This window comes from Amblyomma americanum, chromosome 3, assembly GCF_052857255.1.
Source record: "Amblyomma americanum isolate KBUSLIRL-KWMA chromosome 3, ASM5285725v1, whole genome shotgun sequence".
NCBI classification, from domain to species: Eukaryota; Metazoa; Arthropoda; class Arachnida; order Ixodida; family Ixodidae; genus Amblyomma; species Amblyomma americanum.
In genome coordinates this window covers 13,438,574-13,444,727 of record NC_135499.1, presented here as the reverse complement: position 1 = coordinate 13,444,727, position 6,154 = coordinate 13,438,574, and the positions used below count along the sequence as shown (strand labels likewise).

Genomic DNA, 6,154 nt, shown 5'->3' with positions numbered 1-6,154 from the left:
TAGTGGTGGCACCTATTTACCCAGATGATCAACGTGGCCGTAGTCAACGCATGGAGAATTTACCAACTTGTAGGAGATTCACGGCTTGGCTTACTCTCATTCACCTTGAGAACACAGCGCTTGCAGACAAAGGACCAGAACAAGAAGGACACACACCTGCGCAGGTGTGTGTCCTTCTTGTTCTGGTCCTTTGTCTGCAAGCGCTGTGTTCTCAAGATGTACCCCAACCAACTCGCCCAGCAACAAACCTTGCTCAATCTCATTCACCCCTATCATAGCGAGACATTGCACGCGCATCGGTGTACCTAACCGACTCAAGAGGTCTTCACCATCAGTTGTGGCTGCTGTTGTTCTCGATCTGCACAGAAATTTTCTCAAGAAGCTCAAAAAACGGTTGCGCTGCACTGTCTGTCACAAAAAGTCGAAATGGTGTTGCGAAAAGTGCATTGCTACGGTTTGGATAAAGCATGGCTACTTCAATACGCTTCACGCACCGCGTTAACTTTAGCATTGCTGTGGGAAGCGCCCAGCATACTTTCTAAAGTACAGTGTCATATCTTCTCAACCAATAAAGGTAAAGCTGCAAAACCTAAAGCTATTTACTTAAGGTAATAAGATATGCAAAAGGTAGTAGAAATCCGCAATGATAGAACCCGCGAAGCAGACGCAGGACAAGAAGAAGAAGTAAGCACACACACAACACCGCTGGACTGGAGTTGTACGTCCAGCGGTGTTGTGTGTGTGTGTACTTGTCTTTGTCCTGCATCCATTTCTTGGTGCCACGATTGCGCATTCTGAACCAACTAGCCAAGCAATTTACTCTATTTTAGTAGAAATCCTACGACTAGGTTTTAAAAGAACGTCTTGCTGGGAAAGTTGGTAACTGTAAACGTTGGTTACAGGCGCGAAAAGAGACACAACACAAGGCAGAAAGACGGGATGGAGCGCCACTCACAACTGATTTATTTGAAGGCAATACGGAGAAATATATGCCATCTTACACGCACGGAATACTATCATCTTGAAATTTGATATGATAGCGAACGAGTGAAAAAGTTGTTCTCAGCCTTATACAAAGATATGGACGCGTCTCTGACGCACATGCTTCCTTTATTTGCAATGTAAAAAGCTTCTATTCGCTCGTTAGAGCAGCGCCCAGTTTATTCTATATAGGAGCGGCCGCACGAGAGGGGAATTTCATAGACAACACCTTTGGCGCACTTCATGAATGATCGCCCATGTTTGGTGCCACATCCCCTCTCTTCTTTTCGTTCTCTTTCAATACGAGAGCAAAGGCTTCCGAGCTTTTCTGGCGCTTAAAAAACAAGCGGAACATCATGCCTGCTGGCGACCTTTTTCAAGTTGTGGGCCAACTTGTGCACGTAGGGCACCACCACAGGTCACACCACCTCTTCTCGAGGGACATTTTCCCCAGCTCTTACAGCCTTGCTCTTCATCTTCTGTAGCAGGCTTTCAGCGACCGCCGTTACGAGCGAACAAGGGAACCCAGCTGAAGACAGCCTGGCCAATCGGTTTAGAAAACTTAGTGGCATCTTGTGAGAGCATGATTTTCTGAGAGCAGATTGGAGACAAAGTGAAGCAATCCCCCTTTTAATTAGCTTAGAATGAGCAGAGTCATATGGCAGAAACCCCTTTTTTGCGCGCGGAGCATACGCCCAACAAACCTTTTCCTCACTAAACTCAATACTAAGATCTATAAACTGTAAAACATTACCTTCAGGTACTTCACAAGTAAAACTTAAGCCATTTCCATGTTGTCTAAATAAGGATAAAACATCGCGCACACTTTCTTCGAAGTTCAAACTTCCGTCCTTAGTAACTAAGGGTAGAAAGCTGGGCTAGTTGGTTGAATGCATTATTATGGAACATGGTACCAGCGCAAGAAACAAGGACGAATGACGTGTTGTATTCTCCCTTCGTCCTTGTTTCTTGCGCTGGTACCATGTCCCATAATTGTCGTTAGTAAAAATTATTAAAAATTCGTCCACATACCTGAACACTTTAAAAACGTTGCTAGCTGTTAAAACCTGGTGCAAAACTTGATCCATTCCGGAAAGAAAAATATTACCCAAAACAGGTGCAACACAGGAGCCTATATATATGCCATCTTTCTGCAGAAAACTTTGCTGGTCAAAGGTTACGAAGGTAGATTGTAAATAAAACTTCTGCATGGGCCTTAATGGGTTAATCACGCAATTTCTCGCTATCTCAAATGATACTGGCTTTGTGTTCTCTGTAGATGTACAAGACCTGTTTTATTCGGTCCAAGATCAGCTTGGGTTGGCCGTAAAAGAATGCACTGAAGCAAACGGCGACGTGTCTTTCCAGAACTCATCAGGTGTGTCAGTAGATAATTTTATCTTTTTATTGCAGTTTTACGTGGCATCTAATTTTATCGTCTTTGACAACCTGCCTTGTTTTCGCAGCGTAATGGAATATGTGTTGGGTCATGCGTGGCTCCAATTTTGTGCGACATTTTTAGCAAAACTAGATCAGCTGTTTGACGGGTCTTAATGGGAGGGGGTGGCTTTAAAGGTTTTTCAGATATGTTGCCGACTTTTTAGCGCGTTTAAAAACTAAGGCCACGTTCGCCTACCACTCTACAGTAGGCGAAGTTTTAGACGCTTTATATAAACATGGACTTGGGCTAAAATTTAGCCATGAACTACTTGACGCAGCTGTTTTACAGTTTTTAGATTTGAAACTAACGTTCTCTAAAAGACACATATATATCTTCGATGTTTTAATGGAGGGGTTTCTGAACTCAGCTTTTAGCTCGTATTCGACTTTTTGGCATTGGTTTCTTTCGTCCTCCTTTTAACAGCTTTTGGCTCTTTTAATGCAATTTCTTTTCATTGTACTTTTAACGGCCGTTCGGCTGTTTTATTCCTCCCTTGTTTTCACGTTCGCGTCGCCTATTGTCATTTGTTACTCTGTTACTGCATATCGTAGTCATCCTTTCCCAGCCCTTCCATTTTAGTCTCTTCGCAGGTACAACATTATTATCGCGTGTCTTTTTCACCTCATTTATTTTTCTATCACGTGCAAGGCCAGCAGCTGTTGTCAGAATGGACCAACTAGCCCAGCAAAATGTTCTGCTAGATCACTATTTCCCCCATGTTTTCTCGCCCAATTTTCCTACACTCTGTCGCTCTGCAATAAAAGAACTAGTTGAAGTCAGCGCTGGTGTCGTCCTATCTTTCTCAGTCCTTGTGTTAGGTGTTCTGTTTTTCCATATATGAATTATCAACTAGCCCGTTCGACAACCCTTGCAAGTTTTTTCCTGCCGCCTTGAAGATGTCACATTCTCCAAGAGACTCGCTGTGGATAACCACCTCCGGTTCATGGATCTTCACCTAAACTTTTCTCAAAGCCATGATTGCTGACGCTATATGACACATTCACGTAAAATCTTGCTCCCATTTTCCTCTGCCCACTCAAAGCTAGTAAAGCAAGCCATAGCCGCCTCAGCCATGAAGAATGCACTTTGCCGGTTATGCCCGCATCAGGTTTCTGTAAGCTTTCTTTAACAAGTAAGCCGAGTTGCATGCGCAGTATTTCCCGAAGACTTTCTGTGGAATCTATGTGAAAATATAGTCTGTGGTTTAGGTCTGGTTAAACCTGGTTAAATTGCGAAAGCTCGCTTAGCTACCGGCTTCTCGTCGTTTTCAAAATCGTTCTTCTCGTTGTTCCTCTGTTTCCTGGGCACGTTGCAACCTCTTTCATTCTTAGCTTGGTTAGCTTTCTCCTTAGAATTTAACTGTTCCGAAGCAGTAGAGCAACTAGATTCAGATATAGTCGCTTCGTGGGTAACTTCCATGGCGAGACTTATCAACCAACGCGTAGCGCACCGCTTTATCCCAATGAAGCCGCCACGAAGCGAGCGCAAGGCGAGGAGGTCGTCACATCAATGGAGAGAACACCTCTTAGGCGCGGCGCCGGCTAGGGGGGCCACGGCACACGCGACGAGCGGCTCCCTTCTAGCTGCGGCGGGGATCAAAGTGACGTCACGCGTTGTCATAGCAACGGAGAGAGCTGACGTCACACCATCTGCTAAGCGCTCCGCCGGCTCTGGGGGGGGAGGTCCACGGCATACGCGACGAGCGGTTATACCTGGCGTAGTATTGCTTCCGCAATAAAACTACTAAAAGAGTCACCCAGACGTCGAGTGATCACGAACCAAGCCAGACTTCACGTGTACCTCTCAGCACCGCGCGCGCCCTGAGGAAGCGGACCGAGGACGACGAATGAAGCCGCGAGTTCTCGCTGTGTGCCGTTTGTGCGTCTGGGCTGTGAACTCTGAAAATGCTTCGCGGGCAAAGCTTGGCAACAGTGGGCAGTACTAGCCTCAGCTGTAGGTGAAATCTGCGTACCAACCAATATTCTAGCACTGATAATGCCTTGTTGGAAAAGCTACAACATTGTTTCTTTGCCGAGCAGTGTGTGGCGGTCGGGGATGTGGGCGGCGATTCGGTGCTTAATGACAGCTACTTACCCACATCTTCCGGTGTCGCCACGGCAGCTTCTGAAGAATGCAAGACAAAAAAGCACCACTCAGCGAAGGCAACACTGGCTGTCGCACACTCAGTGTGGCGCCTCGGGAAGGGACAGGAGCCCCGTGGTCAGCGTGCTGCAACACCAGTAAACAGAGGGTCCACACAAGGGCTGAGGGAGCAACGCGGAATCCTGTAATGTGCCGCGGCCAGAGGACAGCCGAGGAGACAGAGAATCCAGAAGCGAGCGCAGTTCACCTCAAAGAATGTACTTCTGAAGGAAAATTCGTCAAGCATGTAAAGAATGTAGTCACTAAATGCTTTCCGTGGTTCCATGAAGACGCAAAGTTGACTGTTGCTTCTTGTTCGCTGTGTTCCTTGCTAGCATATATTGAGACTCGGGCCAAGCGAAACGCCCAATGATCACAAAACACGCGAAGCATGCGGGAATGTTCTGTAGCAGTGGTCAAAGCGTATCATCTGCCCGCGTTCAAGCTAGGCTGGCAATCTTGGGGAAACCACTGGCGTCGCTTACCTCGGTTATGCACCGCTCGGGCCGAAGAATTCGCTGGAGAGAAAAAGAGCAAATGTTTAAAATGTGCATGCAGAAGGAAATTGCTCTGGATAGCGGCAACTTCCAGTCTCAGCAGTGGCTTTTTTCTCGCTTTACAGCGACGTTTGTTTTCTTTTTTTCATAAGCGAAGCCGGTTTATGGCGAGAGAGTGCCAACTCTAGTCTCTTACAGCCGTTCGCAATGTTATACTTGCTTACTGGTGGTCTCAGGGATGGGGATGTCTGAAACAGAGCCGATGCACAGAATGGTCTTAGGTAAAATCACCTTGGGAGCATGAACTGAAGGCAGGGCTTGGCTTGAATTTTAATGTCTTCGCTAAGCACTAGGAGAAACTTTTAGAAGCTATTCACAGCCGGCAATCCAGCAACGAACACCTAACTTTAGCTCGCATTCATTCACTCATTCATGCGTCTGGTGTTTCACTGGCATATGATTTGTTATTTCCGTTAATGCCAAACAGGACGTGTATTGCGACCGAAAATCTCAACACAGAGGCGTCAAAACAGTGTCGAACCGTAACCGCACCTTAATTCGAAACCGGAACCAAACCCAAATTTTTTCCTGGAACCTTAACCGAAACGATATTTTTTTTTCGACGTTTTAAACTGAACCCGAGCCTTAATTATTTAAAAGAACCGTTCCGAACCGGTTCAGGGCTCGGTTCAGCCCCAGTTTTTTTACAACCCAGTATACTTTTTTTTCAGACAAAATGAGATAGTCTAGTGCGTAGATTTCCCACCCGAAGATGTCTACGCTGGATACTGAAAAAATAGCACCCAATATATGCAACAACAAAATTGAAGGAAGTCTTTGTCTGGAAAGAAAACTGATTGATGCTTCTGTAATGTACTAGCGCCAATTCCAAACCATTGTACGCCAAATTCATGTGACATCTTCAGTTATTACTCCTCCGCTGTTACATGTTAGCGTATGGTTTTAAACAAATTGTTAGCACTGCTCTAATTCAGTAAAGGGCATAGACACCCAATTTTTGCTTTCGTGTTTTCTTTCAAACAATGCGTTTCACATTGGTATAGGTGTTTTCTTTCAAACAATGCATTTGACA

General features: G+C 45.6%; 1 long non-coding RNA gene across 1 annotated transcript in view; it reads right to left on the bottom strand.

Moving 5' to 3' along the window:
• Positions 1-314: 314 nt before the first annotated feature.
• LOC144123386 (uncharacterized) overlaps positions 315-6,154 on the bottom strand; it is a 311,566-nt gene continuing 305,726 nt past the window's right edge. The window contains exons 5-8 of the long non-coding RNA XR_013313079.1: positions 5,286-5,309; positions 5,050-5,082; positions 4,517-4,546; positions 315-358 (exon numbers count right to left, since the gene is read on the bottom strand). This is a non-coding gene — a long non-coding RNA (uncharacterized LOC144123386). The remainder of the gene's footprint in view (positions 359-4,516; positions 4,547-5,049; positions 5,083-5,285; positions 5,310-6,154) is intronic.